The 16,445-nt window shown below is 33.3% G+C and overlaps 1 long non-coding RNA gene across 1 annotated transcript; it reads right to left on the bottom strand.

The window, feature by feature from the left end:
* Positions 1-836: 836 nt before the first annotated feature.
* On the bottom strand, positions 837-4,510 carry LOC136969410 (uncharacterized). Its single transcript, XR_010879821.1, has 3 exons — positions 4,440-4,510; positions 1,712-1,801; positions 837-1,007 (listed from the first exon to the last, which is right to left on the bottom strand). It is a non-coding gene; the product is annotated as an uncharacterized lncRNA (long non-coding RNA).
* Positions 4,511-16,445: the final 11,935 nt, after the last annotated feature.

Below are 16,445 nucleotides of genomic sequence, written 5' to 3'. Positions count from 1 at the left end.
CAAAACACCGCTGCGGTAGCGTTGTGCCCGGATGGTGTATTTATGTAAAATAGCTTCTGTGCTTCGATACTTAAACATGTGTCAATACTTGTATATGCATGAAAGAAGTCAGCATATTTCACAGAGAAAGATAGACTTTTTGTAACGTTATTGACGTAAACGTTACACTTCCAGAAGTAAACTGTTCGTTAGAAAATTGTGACAGAAGTGCGTTTATTTATGTTGTCACTGTGAACAATTAATTGTTCTTTAACATTGTATTTTTTACATTTATACCAAATCATAGAAAGTAAAAACCTCCAGCATAATCAATTCTTCGAAATTCAAAGCATAACCACAGCGCTATTGCTGCTATATTTTTATTAGAACATTTTACAATGTTATGTACCAAGAGCGGTTAACCTGACAGATAATAGGAAAATATGGGAATTTTTATTTTCTCCCTCTATCGAATAATATGTATATTTAAATGAATGTAAATGTGACATGAGACAATCGTCTATTGTAAGGTTTACAGAGCTTAACTATGTATTCGTGATGCTTCGTTACTACGGCTAGCTTATTGTGAAGCAGCAACGAAATTGTTCATAAGACTTAACAATTTACATTTTGTTTAGTAAGATTATCTTCTGTAATCGTCAGTTCCATTAAAGATGTAAGTACATAGAAACTTTCATTTCTCTAAAAATATATTTAGTTCGAATTTTGATTTAAAACTTCAATAACGACTTTACAACTATTTAAATTACGTAAATCATGAATTAGGCTACAATATCCGTTACAGTTACAAAAATTATACAAATTTTTTTTCGATTAAATTGGTATAATTCAATGTCTGTTATTGAGGTCGTGTTGTTTGCTTTATTCGTATTCTTCAAGATTTAAATAATTGAAGAATTCTTTTCATTTGCACTGTGAAGTGCAGGCGAAGTACATTTGAATTCCTTTTTCATTACACCACTCAAATCGATTAAAGTATTAAAGATGGAGAACAATGCGTTGTATGCCTGTTAAAATAGTAAAATAGTTTATTATAATTATTAAAGCGATTCGAGTAACATGATTTTATGATACAGTTGCGAAAACAAAATAAGACCCACTAGTGGTCAATGGATAACACGATCGAATAATGTGGTTGGTCTGCACCTGACTATTGTATTGTACACATGGAGTTTTCCGGAAATTTTTTGCATATGCAACGAGTAAACTCATGATTTTGCTTGGACAGTCATCTAATAGAGGACTTTCTTTTGTCAGATAGCCCAAGTATTGCTTTGCTTCATCTCTCGTCAATCCGGACAAATTGATACTACATTGCTTGAAATTTTTGTTACGCGACTTAAACGTCCACATTAGTGGAAGGTTCAGCCAGTCCTGAAAGTGATAGGTGGTGAGGGACGGATGCCGTCACTGCCTCAGTTATATGGTTGGATGACATAATTTTATGTAAATACAATAAAAGAAATTTCCCTTCACAACCTTAGAAGATGATTACAGAAATAAAAGCTGAAAAAATTGATGTGCAAATGTCGAGCTTCTATTGTGCAATAATAGCAATGAACAAATTATATTCGTTAAGAGATATTATGCATCTGATGAATTTTGTCTATCAATTGTTACCGAATATGATAAATGTCAGATTACAGTAAATAGTGATTCACAGTGTTTTCTATCATATTTTTGTTTAAAAAATGTCGTAATTTGTACTAACCTTGATAAAGAAATCTTCTTTTATATAGAAGAAACCACCAATAGATATTCCTAATGGAATTTTTCCAAATCGCTTCATGTAGCAATTCATCTGGAAATTCAATAGATATTTTTATTTTCAAATTGAAAAAATTCAACATCCGTTCCTTGGCGCCATCTGTTGTTAATTTTTATTTTAAGAAAATTATATTTTGTAACTATTGTGAAAATGCAAAAAGCTTAATTATAACAGGAATGATAGGTTTATAAAAAATTGCAAATGATAATAGCAAGTAACGTCGTAATTAATCTGACTCTACTCGAGATACGAAACGCTATCTTCTTTATCTTGCCAACCACAATACAGTAGAACACCGATTATCCGACCCCGATTAATCGACTTATCGGTTAACCGATCGCGTTCTAGTTGGCAAATTTAAATGTCCGCTTGTTATGTGGTGCTACAATATTTGGTTGTCTTGGCTACTTTAGTATTATTTTTGTTAAATTTTTGCATGTTTTAGCTGGCAGCATGGCTCGACCATGAAAGGGAGGCTAGTATTTAAACCAGGCCTAACACATTATACCAATAACGTATTTTTTCATACTTTTCGGTGATCCGACTTTCCAGTTATCCGACCAACCCCAGTCCCCAATTAAGTCGGATAATCGATGCTCTTCTGTAATAGCATAAATCCCCGAACATGCAAACTTCGCTGCCAGATTTCAGAAATTTTTTACAGATAGCAAAGAAGTTATTAGTTTTAAAAAATGGTAAACGAACTCGTGTTACTTACCAACAGACACGCTAATACTTTTGTTACAAAATGTAAAAATTTTCGGGAGGGAGTTACTTTTTAACCGATCGCCATATTTTCTCTTTATTATATGTAACAACCGAAAAAGTAAAAAAAAAAAAAAACACAACAAAATAATTGCATCACAATTGTCACCTACATTAACGCTTTCAGTAAATCATCCAAATTTTAGCTGTTGATTTAATCGATTGCAAGAGTTATTTTTCTGACAGAATAATCTAAGAATAATCTAACTAGTTCTTAAAAACTAACTATTGATGCATAATTGTAAATAATGCATGAATGAAGTATGGTGTACTGTACATATTACACATATAGGGTGTTTCTCGAGATAATGGTATTATTTACCTGTATGTTTCTATAACATACTGTACAAATACTTTTACAGTGTGTTATAGTTATATATTTACGGGCTGTGTCTTATAAAAACACAAACGGCCAAACGCATTATTTCAGAGCTATCAAGAGATAGAGTTGAAACTCAAATCCCTTATGATGATGCTTTATACCACTAGTAACCACGGAGATAAAGTTCGTTCAATTCCTCTGAAGTCTTCGTAATAAATACTACAAGAAAATAAAGGGCATTGAGTTTCAGTTTCTACCACGGCCCGTATCACTTTTGAATATCGAAATAAAAACAATTTACCTCTTTGTAGCAATAAAACAACGAGTTTCAAGGCTGTTTATAGTATAGTTATCTATCTTATGCCTCAACAACATGCTGTAAAATTATTGCCAGCGTTCTGCGGAAGATCTTGTATAAGATATGATTAGTTTTGAAATTACGCGTTACGCTATTTTCTGTGTTAGAAACTCAAAAAGATGTTTTTCGCTGTTTGTTAAGGCATTACATGAAGCCTCAATTAGCGTACAAGTGACGAAATGGATAAAAGCAGAAAATGCAGGTTTTCGAGCATGTTGGCCTTTTTAGCGCTTTTAAAATCTTTATCACGTGCCTAACACGTGAGTAGTGGTGAAAGACGAGGCCCAACATATTTGAGACAGACCATTTATAAAAGTTTCTCGAAGATGGATGCTCTGATTTGAATCCAAATCGCTCATAGTAGTAAGGATTATTAGTGGTCGACTAAATAAAACCATTGATTAATGGCTGTTGGTCGTGGATTCGCGTTTTGCCAACGTGCTGGCACGTGGAATGTTTTCGGGTTCTTCGCGTTGTTAACACGAAAATAGGAACCAGATTCCTATGAATGTCGTTTCGAAAGTCATTCTTCTGTAGTAGATGAAAGACGTTTTGCGTTGGTGCAAAAGAAAAAAATAGAGCAGTTTTGAAATTTAACTGTTATTATTACTTTTATATATTTTAATCGCTACTAAAACTTAAGTATTAAAAGGAATTAAAAGCTGACAGAAAAAAATAAAAAACTTGAACTGCGTATCAATGAATAAAGAATGTAATAAACGCCTTGCGTTGTATCAATCGCTATTATATTGTGCTATAGAAGTAAATAAATAAATAAATAAAATATATATATAATTTTTTTTTGTAAAATAGGGCTGGCAGAATTACAGTAATTAACGTTAAAACACGTAAACAGATACTAAAAATATATCTTTTACATTAATAGCGATGTCCAATTACCAGAAACAACTGTTCTCAACAGCAGAGGCGGAGCCTCTAAAGAAAGCTGGTCTGAGCTGTGGAGAATAATTGTTCGTGAATGGACGTAGCGAGTAGTGAAAAAGATAGTAAAAATATATCTGTTAACGTTATATATATATATTATATATATTATATATATATATATATATAACTTATTTCGATCTGTTTAACGAAAAAAAGATAGATATTTAAGTATTGCACTTATTCGCAGTAGAAAAAAAGCTTTATTTTTAATATAAAAAATATTATGAAATAAAATACTACACAATTTTAATGAAAAACACAATAATCAGTTTAAACCTTACCTTCAGTTTAAATTCCAATGGCAAGTCGGCAGGAGAAAGTCTGTAGATAGACACAAAATCGTCGTACAACTGGGACAAAAAACAAATTACATTATAATTTTTCTAATCACGTTAAGCCCACCTGTGACCAACTGGATAGAAATTGCAGAGCAAGATGGGTAAAGATCTGTCTAATTTCAGACGACGTGCAGTGTCATTGGATTTCCTCACGTGACTAACTTTGTGTTCAGTAGTTTCGTTTATTTGTCACAGGTGAGCCTATTGCATGGCATTTAAAAACAATTTAAGTATTTTATATTATATAATTTCGAACTTACCAATGATGTAAAATATGATAATGCCCAACAGCACGCAAGTACGGCTGATAGAACAATAGGAGATCCAAGAAGAAAACCAAGCTTTATTTCTGTAATCATTTCTATAAATATCATAATGTATAAAAAAATACAGCATATATGCATGAAGAAGGCATACTCTAATGGCAGAAGATCTTTAAAATTCTGATTAATGTCTTTTAGAAATTGCCAAATTTCGACTTGCTTTTCGAAAAATTTTTGTAATTTATACTTTAAACGTAAATCATTCATCTTTATTTCTTGAAATTTTTCGGATAATTTAATGAACCTGTTGAGGAAAAGTATACCAAATAACACGATCACCAAAACTAATGTCAGAATTTGCCCAAATATGTAAAAATCTACAATTGTAAAATAAATACTGCAGACGAATCCCTCGGACATGCTTCTGCCTTGTCTCATTAATTCGCCCATGTTTGAGATATCTGTGAGATAGGTGCAATATATAAAAAGTAGAAGTAGCAAGAAAATGAAGCAAAATAAAAAAATTTCCATTCGTTGTACCAATTGATATTCTTGCTTGTAGCTGCTTTTTACAATATGAAAACATATTTTCTTTCTTTTCAAAATACTAAACTGTATTGCTGCGTAGAATGAAACTATAATCAATACAACAGTCCATAGAAATGCGAACTCTTTGAAATATAAAAGGACTCGTATACAGTAAACGTCAATATTGCGCAAATTAATTGTGTAACTCAGACACACAAACCATAAGAATGCTTCGACCAGATCACAATATACTGTGAAAATTTTTGCAGGAATAAGAGCTTTCTCTTCTGCCATACATGGACACGGATCCACCAGATCGAGTCCGAAAACTTTTAGGCAATTGAAAGTTGGACGAACAAGGAACCCGAGACATCTATCTCGCTGATCAGCAGAATACATACTTGACAATGCAGAAATTTCAATTTCGAATATATAATAGTAAGTGAATAGAATACTATCAGTAGATGAGTTGGTAAAAATGTACGTAGGTGAGGTGATTAGAATGTTATGGATTTAAATTGCGGTGGCCTAGTGATTAAAATCACCGAACATAGCCAGTGGTCGCGGGTTCGCCCAGATCAAGGGACGCGGAATTACGCTCGATCTCTTCACATCTCTAACACTGAAATAATTGCGTTTTCCATAGAACTTTCTTATTTGTTGCATCGGCATTTCGTGACATGTCTAATGCCAAAATAAAAGCAGTGCACGTAGACGACCTTCCAACAGCTATCCCTTTTGCTAGGATTTCCATGCGCTGCTTTCCCTCATCCCATACTTTTACTTGAACTGAAATTGAAGAAAGCAGATTGCTCAATTCAATGTATAAAATGGAATTCAGTTATTTCGTAACGCACTTTCATATTAGTATTGTGCAAGAACTTCCTGCAAAATTTCAGAAAATTTCGACAAAAACCACATCTGTTATTCAGTTGCGGGTAAACAAAATCCTGCGCCTCACACATACTATTTATACGCAGAGAAAAAACCCTCGTTTTTTTATTTTCTCGTCGTTTCAAGCACCCGAGTCCGAAAATGTAAAACCTTGGAAAATGATTTTTTGACTGATTGCCATGCTTTGCCTCTGTTGTATATAACAGAACCGGGAAAGTAAAAACTGTAACCCACGTGCAAAGAATTAATATGATTTTTACTACATTTCAATAACTGTTATTAAATTCTACGTACTCTCTAAATGTCATTTCGGTTTCTTGATTATATTTTCACCAAATCAAATAATTATCTCACAAATTCGAATGAAAGATATGCGAAAATGCCGTCCATTAAAATTAAATTTATGAACCGTACGAGTGGAGATTTAATTTCAGAATGTAGAAGAAAGCCTGAAGCAATTACTTCTACGTAAAACGAATTTTATTAAAATTGATATTTACCTTTCATTAAAATATTTTTCCAATCAATAGTCATTAGAGTTAAGATCAAGAAATTTATTATTCTATTAATTGAACCTTGTTTGCCGTTTGAACCTATTTATAAAAATATGCCAAGGATAACGATAATGAATTTCTATTCAGAAACAATGAAGTATAATCTAACGTTCCTTAATTAAAACGATCAATATTAATTAAATTGATGCAGCAATACATTTACTGAGATGTTTGCGTGCTCATATGCTCTTATACATTATTTTCATTAAAATTGTGTGTTTGCAATCTTATAATAATTTCCGAATAAGCAAGTCCTTTACATTTGTCGTTAAAATGCTTTGTGTCCGAAACAGAGAACCCCTAAAAAACAATATCTAAACTTCCACTCCCCATCTAATGAGGAATATAATGTGCCATTCAGCAGAATAGAACTATGTACAGCAATCTCTCGCTCGGGGAATACTGCTGTAGGTCCGGATAAAATCTATTACAGCATGATTAAAAATCTGTCAGGCAATTCCCTTAGTAACCTTCTGAATCTGTTTAACAGAATATGGACAGAATGTATTTTTCCTGACTCTTGGAGGCTATCAATTATTATTCCCATTCCCAAGCCAGGTAAAGACTGCAAGAATCCCTCCAATTATAGACCAATCTCCCTTACGAGTTGCCTCTGTAAACTTTTCGAAAGAATGATAAACAGACGCTTGATGTTCCTCCTAGAAGAAAAGAACTACTTTTCACCACATCAGAGTGGATTTCGTAGGAACAGAAGTACCACAGACAATCTAGTAAACCTTGAAACATCTATACGCGAAGCGTTTGTAAGACGACAGCACTTAGTGTCTGTGTTTTTCGATATAGAGAAGGCTTATGATCGCTGCTGGCGATACAGAATACTTCGTGATCTGCATGAATTTGGACTGCGGGGTAATCTGCCAATTTTTATAAAAAACTTTTTGCAGAATCGAAGATTCCAAGTTAGGGTGGGCAACACTTTGTCTAGGCCTTTCACACAAGAAGAGGGTGTTCCTCAAGGTTCTATTGTGAGTGTGACTCTGTTCCTAATCAAAATTAATAGCATAGCTAAGTGTCTTCCTTCCAGTGTGAAACACTCCTTGTATGTGGATGACTTTCAGATCTCCTGTCAGTCTACTAACATGAGTTTTATTGAGAGACAACTGCAAACCTCTTTAAATCGGATAGACAATTGGTGCAAGATCAATGGTTTTACTTTTAATACAGAGAAGACCTCGTGCATCCACTTTTGCCGAAGGCGTGGTTTGCACCTGGACCCTGAAATTAACCTAAATTGGGTTAAAATTCCAATGGTCAACGAAGCAAAATTTTTGGGTGTCGTGTTTGACCATAAATTGACGTTCTTACCACACTTGCGCAATTTGAAGAGTAGATGTTTAAAATCTCTGAACCTTTTAAAGGTATTATGCTTCTCATCCTGGGGAGCAGACAAATATTCAATGCTCAGAATATATAGAGCCCTTGTTCGCTCTAAGCTTGATTATGGATGTACCGTGTATGGCTCTGTGGGAGAATCTACTCTTCGGATGCTGGATCCAATCCACCATCAAGCATTGCGTTTGTGCACTGATGCGTTTCGAACTTCTTTTGTCCAAAGTTTGTATGTAGATGCTTATGAACCTCCACTATCTCTCAGGAGAGAGCAGTTGTCTTTGTTCTATTATATTAAACAGAAATCTCTGGCTAAACCTTCAGTTTATTGTAGAGTATCAGATACTCAGCTGAAAAGATTATTTACAGCTCACCCAAGTTGTGTCCCTACATTTGATATTAGAATGGAGAATGTAAGCAGCACGATTGATTTGGACACAAGCAACATTTCACAGGCCGAGGTCGATAATATATCACCTTGGTCAACTTCTGTGATTAATGTTGACTTTAGCTTAAAGCAGTTTCCTAAAGAATCCACCCCAAACTACATCTATAGGCAGCACTTTGCAGAAATTCAACACCACGACAGGAATTTAATTCCTATTTATACTGATGGATCGAAATCGGTTGATTACGTTGGCTCAGTTTTTGTCTGCCAGGATGAGATCGTGGCAGAACAAATTGCATTGAATTCTTCCATCTTTACTGCAGAGTTGCAGGCTATTTACCTAGCCTTAAAATATGTAATTAGGAAAGGTCATCGTCGCTGTGTTATTTACACTGACTCAGTTAGTGCACTCCAGGCTTTGATTTCGTATGAACCTAGTTCTCACTTTATAGTGATTAAAATTCGTAAGCTGATTTGCCATCTTTTTGCGAGGAATTTTTCTATAAAATTTTGTTGGGTCCCAGGCCATGTAGGTATAAGAGGAAATGAAGAAGCTGACGGAGCTGCAAAGTCAGCAAGTCCTCCTCAGCATACAATGTTTATCGAAGGAGGTGACTTGAAGCTAGTCGTTAAAAAACGACTAGCAGAGAGATGGGAAAATGTGTGGAATGAACAAGTCCACAATAAACTTTACGAGATCAAACCTATAATAGAAAATTGGACACACAACAGTATGATAGGAGATCTGAAGTCATTCTTACTCGTCTGAGGATAGGACATACTTGGTTTACTCATCAATACCTTTTGAAGGGTGATGACCAGCCAGTATGCCAGTATTGCATTTGTACTTTAAGTGTTAAACACATACTCTGCAACTGTGTTGCTTTTGATTAGAGTCGTAGACAGCATTTTGGAAATTCAAGTTTGAGAGAGATTTTAGGCCAGAGGCCAAATCTTGATAAGATACTGAACTTTTTGAAAGTTATAAATATTAATAGGGAGATATAAAGTAACTAATTTATTTATTTATTTATTTATTTATTCTATACTTATATTTATCTTGTTGTTTTGTTTATCTACACTTGTTCATGTTATATATATTTAGCTTTGTATAATTTCACTATTTATCATGGCGCAGCATAGCCTATATGGCTCTTGTGCCAAAAAACACGAACTAACTAACTAACTAACCGACAATTTTCTGGATTCTGTTTGGGATCGTTTAAACTCTACCACTCAACCGTCACCATTTTTGGTTTGTGCCAGACTTACATTTGTTATAGGAAAACTGGAAATAGAAGTTATCTGTACAATTTACAAACGTTATGTGATTCATTCAGTACAGTAATATGTGTTAAAAAACACTTTATTGGGACTTTATTGACACTTTTTTGAAAATAACCTTCAAATTGAATGGCCTGCAACATTCTGATTGCACGCTACCCAGTGAGATAGAGGGCCTTTCTGGCTGGATAAAACTCGAAATTATTGAAAGTTTTACTAGGTTCATCTTGGTTTAATTTTAATATATAAATAAACGTACGATTTTTTGGCTACCTGATTGGTAAGGCAGTATCCGGGAAGTTATCCACTGGGTTACTGATGGGCAACTTACAGGAAAAGCAATTATTTTTCGTACGAGAACATGGACATCAGTGACCGAGTGGAACACTAGTTGTTCGTGATAAATTCGCGCCTCGTGAACAGGCTGGTCACGTGGAATTTTCCGGGCGTTCGTTTCGTTAGTAACATCAAAATGGGAGGTGTCCAACGTTTTTTTAATTTGGTCCACATTGGAAGAAGTCTTAGAGTTTTGTTCCACAAATATACAGTAGAGCATCGATTATCCGACTTAATTGGGGACTGCGGTTGGTCGGTTAATCGAAAAGTATGAAAAAATACATTATTAGTATAGTGCAGTGGTTGCCAAAGTGGTCGATATCGACTCTCAGGGGTCGATGTAATATTATTGGGGGTCGATGCGGCTGGGGGGCGATGCAGCTAGAAGTCGATTGGGGTAGGTGGAAAAATTGAAACTAAATTAATTTTAGTTAGTCTTAGCCTTTTCTTTGTTTCTTTGTTCTCTCTTTTCGTAAAACTTTCCAACGATCGTTATCGCCTTTGGGTAGGATTTGCCGTTCTAAGAATTGGGGAAGACAATAAAAGGTAGTGTGGCCTGGGAAAGAGCGGCCAAGAGATAAGATTCTTTTTGACTAGACACGAAGGGTGTCAGAAGGAGCTCCGAACGAAGTTTTGTATAGAGGAGAGAAGTTCGAGAGAGTCCAGCGAGGGACCGAGATAGTTTGGAGTATCTGGACCATACTTGGACGGTATTTGGACCGTACTGAATCACTTGTATGAACATCAAATATAACTACGAAACTTGCAGAGGTCACAGACAAAGGTTTATAGAAGGTAAGCTAAATTTATTCGATAAAAATACTAGCATGGAAAGTTAAATAATCGTTTTTCTTTTCGAAACGAATTTTGTTCGCTGGAGTCAGACTTCAGCGCGGGCTTTGAGTCCCACCTCGGTCAAGAGCGGTAACGGGCTAGCTTTTTTCTTAGATCCAATAAACTACGCGCTGCGGTTTTTGGTTGTGTATCTATTTGTTAAAAGAAAAAAATAAGTATACATCTAAAAGCAGCAACGCCTCGTTTATTAGATTTAATATCCGAAAAAGCTAGGATTGATGAAGCGGTGGCAAGCTAAATTCGGTTAGGAAATTGTAGTTACTTTTGTTCACCTTGATACGATGTAACTTCATTTCTTTTATTATTTATAGAACCCAATTCTGCAATGGCACCTTCAGTTTCTAAAAAAAATGTCGACAATATTCATTGGATTATTTAAAGTTTGAATTTATTCCTTCTCCAACAAATGAAACGATGCCTATGTGTCTTCTTTGTGAGAAAACTTTTATTAATGATGCGATAAAACCAGCTAAAATGAAAGGCCATCTTGAGAGAGTTCATTCTGATAAAAAGTATAAAGATCTTGATTTTTTTAAAACACTTAAAAGAAAATTTGCAACACGACTAAATATAAAAAGTTTTATGAAGCCGTCTGCTTCTTTTATAAATGATATTGAAGGAGGCTTAATCGCTTCGTACAAGATTTCGCTCAATATAGCAAAGAAGGGAAAACCATACACAACTGCAGAAGATATAGTTGTACCTGCAATTAAAGATGTCATTGAAAATGTAATGAAAAAAAGACTCTGTTGATGTTTTTAAGTGCTTACCATTAAGTGCGAATTCAGTAAAACGGCGTATTGACGAAATGGCCGAAAACGTCGAAAATATAGTAGTTTCAGAGCTCAAAAATTGCAAATTTTCTATTCAACTTGATGAGTCTGTTTTTGGTGTTTCTTCTCTTCTTATGGCTTACGTCAGACATTTTAGTAAAAGTAAATGTCAAATCATTGATGAATTTTTATTTGCTAAATATCTTGAGAATGTGATGGAAAAGGTCTGACAATATATCGGAATTTAGAAGAATATTAGAATAAATACGACATTCCAATTAACAATATAACAGCAGTAGCCACAGACGGCGCACCTGCTATGGTAGGCCGTTACAGAGGTTTTACAACTTTTCTTAAAGAAAAAGTCCCTGGAATACGTACTGTTCACTGTGTGTTGCATAGAAACCACCTTGTAGCAAAATATCTCAGTCAAGATCTGCATAACTCTTTACAGATTTGTATTAAATCTATTAATCAAATTAGAGCCCACCCTCTTAGATCAAGATTGTTTTCCAAACTTTGTGAGAAAAATGACGAATTAACAAACCAGTTACTTTTACACACCGAAGTCAGATGGTTATCTAGAGGTGCATGTTTACAAAGGCTCGTTGAGTTATTTGATTCTACGATAGAATTTCTTAAAGAAATAAATTCTGTTCTAAGTGATGAACTGCAAAAACATAAGAACCACATTTTTTACTTAGCGAACTTATTTGTAAAATTTAATGATGTTCAAACAAGGCTCCAAGGTAAAGATGTGACAATTATTCAAGCTCGGACAGTTCTTTTAGGTTTTCAAGTTAAATTAAACTTGTTTAAATCTTCATTGTTACGTAAAGATTTACAGTACTTTCCAAATCTAAGACAATTGCAAATAATAGATGAAGACTTGGAAATATATACAAATCATCTTCAAAAATTGAGCGATGATTTTAAAGTGCGTTTTGCATATTTAAAAATATTGATATTCCAGAATGGATTATGGCGCATTAACCGCTCAAATCGAAAACGTCGACATCAACCTGCAAAATGAACTTATAGAATTATTAGCAGACCTTGAAGCAAGAACGCTTTATAAAAATTTAACTTTAAGCAATTTCTGGACGAATGTAAACATAACAAAAAAATACACCAAACTTTGTGATATTGTAAATCTTCTTATGTTGGCATTTCCACGTTCATATATGGTCGAAGCTGGTTTTAGCCATGTTAATTCCATCTTAACCAAACAGAGAAATAAGTTAAATGTGGAACTTCGAGACGATTTAAGACTAAAGCTAACAAATTTTGACCCAAATATTGCTAATCTTGGAAAGGAATATCAAGCTCACTTGTCTCACTGATTGTGAGTTACAAATAAATGTAAAGTATGTAAAATTAAAGGAAATGCATGGTAAGATCGTTTCTCGCTTTTTTTTTTTGCTCATACACTTGCACTTGTAATAAAACTTTTTGAAGGGGGTCAATGTGAGGTTTCGGAAAATTGTTGGGGGTCGACGATCAAAAAAGTTTGGCGACCCCTGATCTACCGTCTTTTCCTCTTAATCGATAACTCGTAAAGTGGAGTCACTGTGACCCCAGCAAAACTTTAACTGGATTTTACTAGTCTGTCAGCCAGTGTTAGTGGTGGAGACTCCTAGTACCTTCAAGTTAGTTGACCTTGAACCGTTGGAACATAAGTTTGTGTCACTGTCAGTCCATACTTTTTTACACGAGCTTAAAGTTTTTGCTTTGAGTTCAACCTGACCCAACGTCACGGATTAAGTATTTATTTTTCACCTCACGAGTTAAGGGTTAATCTTTAGCCACCAAAATTTAACAGCATCGATGCCCTTTATAAACAAGTTACAGTGGCAATTTTCGTTTTTTAATTGTTACACCATCTTCAGATATTAGTGTTCAATTGATAATATAATAAAATAGTGCTATGTCCAATTAATTAAATTATAATTATCAACTGCTTCTTGTAAGATCTGTAAATATATATTTATTAATATTTTTCAAATGTAAAGCAATATCTCCAGTACAATGATTTTATTGCTTAGAATTGCAGTTTAATTTCGTTATAAAACTTTAATCTGAGTTATGTAAAGTGAATGTTATTGCAGAATTGCGTGATTATCGAACATATAATACAGAACTTCTAATATTCATTACGTAATCTCGCAATACTGCAATCATACTAACTTTATATAACCCAGATTAAAATTTAATGATAGAATTTTACTTCAATTCTAAGCAATAAAATCACTGTACTGGAGATATTAAATTTGTAAAATATTGTTCGACATTTGATTAATATCAATAAAAATATATTTATTGATATTAATCAAATTTTATAATTGATACTAATCATTTTATAATTTAATTCTGAATTTAAGAATATCGAACGTTATGTTAATTATAGATAAACAGAAAAGTTTTAACTTTTTTGTTCACGTATAATATACAATAACTTGGCCCATCGATAGATGAACATTAAATAATATTAGTTGGTCGTGAGTTCGTGCTTCTTTAGGAGGCTTGCTACGAGGATTTTCTCGGTTTCAGTTGTTAAACAATTACAGTAATTTCTAAATTTCGACAGAGCACGGAAGCATCTGTTTGCTTTATCACCTGTCTGGTCAGTTCAGTATAACAATCAAATGACAATAAACATTTAATTGTAATAATTACGATGTAAACACAAGCTAATTGTCTTAGTTTATCATTTATTGTTTTTTTGCGTGTTCTAGGATGTTTTTGGACTTTTGGCTTTTAAGTTTTTCTCGATAATTTTACAGGAATAAGCGAGGTCGGTTATAATAATCGTGTCTCAACACAACTGTAACCGAGTAATTACACACTTATCATTCGTCCTAAGTATGCTATGGATTTTATCGGTTTATTAATTATATTCGTGTTATGGAGTTTCTTTCGTAAACAGCAGCATAACGCATGGGTGTCAAGAAGAAATGCTTCCCTGGAGAAAATTTATGAAAAACTGGCCCCTATTAAAGTGTTACCAACGTAAATCAAACACGAAAAAGTCCACGTGATTAGCCCTTTATCGAGGGGCAAACTCATGACTAACTATCATTATGCAGTGGTTTTATCCAATCGGCCACCGTGGGTTACTTGGGTCAGATTATGAATCACTGGTTCATAGGCCTATAATAAGTAAACTTAAAAATTGTTAGAACCTTATTAATGTAACAGGAATGACTGAGGAAACTAATTGTCTGTTATATAAAATTACCGAATATCAAACACTGCATCGTTCGATTAGGAAGAGATATTTATATATATTTACATATTACATTTATAATGTTTACGTAAAATGTAATGTAAGATTTCAGAATTGTGAATCATAAAATTTTAATCTTGGTTATATAAAGTGGAGGTTATTGCAGCATTGCGTGACTATCGAATAAATCTGTAAAATTTTCTAATTAAGATTATTGATAAGCGTAGTAATCAGGGCTGCAGAGTCGGGAGATAAAACACTCGATTACGACTTTGATTCAGACGCGTGATAATTTTAGTAGGCTGACTTTCACGCCGACTCAGTCTCCTGACTCTAGCTAAACTAAGTTTCAAGTCAGTTTTTGACAAACAGCAGCGCTCATAGATGGTTACTTTACTCTAGAAGGAGTTCCGAGATTTTTACTGTAAACTTCAATTTAGTAAACAGAAACAAAGATAAGCTATTAAATATACACAGGAAAATACAATAATTTTCTGAAAATTGAGTGTAAATACAGAAAATCGAATTATACCAAACATGGAACGAATAAGTTGACATCCCTCGAACAGAGTTTATGATTTATTGTCATTTTTTCTTGGTTTTTATTTCAACTGTTTTACGTTAGTAAATGGTTAGTGTTTTAGGATAAAAGTACATATTCTTAGTGAAGGCGGCCAGTCGTCGTAGTTGTAAATATAACCGTTATTTCATCTACAATCGTAAATAAAATTCGTTAACAGTCAATTACATTTTCTTGAATTTGATTCGCAGATTATAAAAAGTTGTTAATTGCCTGAAACTTTAAAAAATTATAAAATTGAAAATAAATTCAAAACTTTTTGAAAAAATCGCAATAAATGGAAAATCATAAAAAAACTTAAAATAAATTTGAAAAGAAAAGTTTTAGACAGAAATTACAAAGAAAAAAAATTCATATGAAAAGGAATTATGTGAAAATAAAAAAAGATTTTTCTTTTACTACATGTAACTGTTTAAAAAGTTATTTATTGTTTAATAATTAACAATAATTATTAATTAATTAATAATTATTGTATAATTAACTGTTTAAAAGTTGTTTTAAACAGTTATTTATAGCTTTATTTAAAAATAAAGCTATTTTCGGCTTTTTGTAATAATTAGTAACATTTCGTAACAGATGGCGCTACACACAATTGTAATTTCAGCTGGTTCATACAGATTTTTCTTTACATTTACGTATTTTTTAAATGTAGTTTTTATCACAATTTATAAATTGTTACTTCTAAGCTTTTGTCCTTATTTAAATTTTATATTTTAGTATAATTTAAAATTATCGGACTTCTCTTAGCTGATACACGATTGCTGGGAAAGTCAAGCAAGAGTACTTACGATCTTTCTTTAATAGTCAAAATAGGGAAACTTTCACCAACTAATGAGAGATAAAATATAATTGCCATTACTTTTTGTAAAATCTTTACAATCCCAGGCTGAAATTTTCAATAATTTTTTTTGTTGAAAC

Source organism: Centruroides vittatus, unplaced genomic scaffold, assembly GCF_030686945.1.
Source record: "Centruroides vittatus isolate TY-2023 unplaced genomic scaffold, ASM3068694v2 contig_178, whole genome shotgun sequence".
NCBI classification, from domain to species: Eukaryota; Metazoa; Arthropoda; class Arachnida; order Scorpiones; family Buthidae; genus Centruroides; species Centruroides vittatus.
This window is presented reverse-complemented; position numbering and strand designations above follow the sequence as displayed.